This window comes from Abrus precatorius, unplaced genomic scaffold (assembly GCF_003935025.1).
Source record: "Abrus precatorius isolate BTA unplaced genomic scaffold, Abrus_2018 Scaffold8, whole genome shotgun sequence".
NCBI lineage: Eukaryota > Viridiplantae > Streptophyta > Magnoliopsida > Fabales > Fabaceae > Abrus > Abrus precatorius.
Window position 1 is genome coordinate 19,425,598 of NW_020874428.1, and position 2,530 is coordinate 19,428,127.

The following is a 2,530-nucleotide window of genomic DNA, read 5'->3' on the forward strand; positions in this document are numbered from 1 at the left end:
ATACATTTGAATTGCTCTTTGAGGACGATATTCCGGTACTCTATCAGTTATTACTTGCAACAGACTCGGTACACTTGCTGTATTTGAAGGAAAAGAACCAACAAGTTTTTGGCCCCGTTGCTTGGGAGCAATGTGCAAATTGTATTAGTTTTTAAATATAATTAGTTGAGTACTTTAAGTAGTTTTAATTAATTTTTATTTATCTGATTACTCTTTATTGCTAATCTTGTTTTAAGTTCCTTGTTTATGATATTGCGAGGAAAAGTTCCTACAAATCAGTCGCTATTTGATCCAGAGATTGAAAGAACATCCAGAAGAAATAATAGTACAACAAGGAAGAAAAAGAAGCAAGCACAACAAGGGGCATCTTTAACTTCACAACCACTAAAAAATTACTCAGATTTAGAAAAGGAAGAAATGGCAGATCCTGGAGAAAATAATCAAGGTGGCAATGGGAATGGTGAAAATCATGGAGGCAATGAAGGACCAAGAGCAAATCTACCACCAAGAAGAACTCTTAGTGATTATGCCATGCATCAAGGTTTAAGGCACTATTCAAGTATAGTGGTTCCACCCAATGCAAGGGCTGTAGAAATTAAGCCTGCTTTCCTGAATTTGATAAGTTCACATCAATTCTTAGGAAAGGACCATGAAGAGCCATATGCCCATCTTGATACTTTTTATGAGTTGGTATCCACTATGGGATTTGATGATGATGAGGAAAAGGCAGCGTATTTGAAGTTATTTCTAGTTTCTCTGATTTGGGAAGCAAAAGAATGGTTGAAATCACATCCAAATCAGAGTGTGACAAGCTGGAGTGATGTAAAAAGAAAATTTCTTACCAGGTTCTTTCCACCTTACAAGTATGTTAGTGCAAAATCTAATATCTCCACTTTCAGACAAGGTCAGGATGAATCATTCTATGAAGCCTGGGAACGTTTTCAGTCTTTGCTTAGGAAATGTCCTAATCATGGGTTTGAAGATGTAGTTGAATATATTTTGCAATGGTCTTTGGCCTGACACTAAGATGATTTTGGATGCTGCTGCTGGTGGAACAATGATGGCAGTAGATGCAGAGCAAGCCACAAGAATAATTAATGCTCTCTCATCTATTGACAGACAAGCTCAGCATAATAGGAAGGCAGTGCAGAGAAGAGGAGTCTTAGATTTGAGCACATCAGACATCATCCTTGCTCAAAACAAAATTTTAACTCAACAGATTGAAGCCCTCACAAAGCAGATGACCAAGTTACCACAACAGCTTCATTCAGTTCACTATACAACTAGCCAAGCACTCAAATGTGATTTCTGTGGAGGGGACCATCAAAATGGAAACTGTGCTTACCCAAATCACAATACAGAAAATGAGGAAATTCATTATATGAGCAACCAACCTCGGGGAGGTAATTTTTCTAACCCTAACTCTAATTCTTATTCTAACAATTTTTCACAGGGTTGGAGGCAGAACCAAAACCAAGGATATGGGTGGAGACAAGAAGCTGGACTGTAACATCCTATATTTTGATTTAAATAAAATGAGGTTTGTTAAAGTATAATTGGAATAGATTTAGATAGAATTTACTATAAAAAAAAAAAAAGTGAACAGTAAAACCGCCCTATGAACAGTGTCGATGAACAGTACCCGCCTATGAACAGTAAACTGCATATGAACAGTGAAACCGCCTTTTTCCGGCGTGAATAGTTACCGCGAACAGTGTTTCCGGCGTGAACAGTAAGGCGATGAACAGTGTTTCCGGCGATGAACAGTAAATTCCGGCGGTGAACAGTAACTTCGAAAATTTTCTATAAAAAGGGGGTTGCAGACGAAATTTTCATTTCTTCACTCCTATCCAAGGTTCTCAAAGGTTCTAAAGTCATATCTCGCCATTTTCTCCCATACTAAACCTCCTAAACTTAGATTTTTCTTCAGATCTGTGATTCTACGTTCGATCTAAAGGATTACAAGTAAGTTTTTCTAAGTTTGAAGTTAGATTTACCGTTCGTTTCTCTTCTTCTTCTTCTTATAGATGTTCATAATGTTCTTAGGAAAACCTCCGTTCTAGAGTTAAACTTCGGTTAAATCCTTGTAAAAGCTCTGTTTTGAGGTAAGCGAGGCTCTACTTTATCATTTCGTTATGTTTATTACTTGTATTCTCATAGATCTTGTCATGAATCCCTGTTTTATGAGAAATAATCGGTGAAAAGTGAGAATAATTAGTTGTTTATGTGATTTTATGATGAGTACATGGTGAAATTGGGATATTATGTTCAAATAGGGCATGATAAGGTATATTGAGGATGGTTGATATGATTTTATGATTTTGTGATATAAAATATACGAAGAGATGGATGTTTCATGTTTGAATATATTGTGTTTTATGTAAAAATGATGTGTATTGTGAATGTGCCATGGTTTGATGTATATGATGAAAAGTATGTGGAAATATAATGAAAAATATGTGTAAACATGATAAATGGCATATGTGAACATGTGAATATGCTCAAAAGAGTATGAGATGGAAAAAGGTAT

General features: G+C 35.9%; 1 non-coding gene across 1 annotated transcript; it reads right to left on the bottom strand.

Annotated features, from left to right (window-relative positions):
• Positions 1–870: 870 nt before the first annotated feature.
• On the bottom strand, positions 871–977 carry LOC113848634. The gene has a single exon (XR_003501899.1). It is a non-coding gene; the product is annotated as a small nucleolar RNA R71 (small nucleolar RNA).
• Between the last annotated feature and the right edge of the window lie 1,553 nt (positions 978–2,530).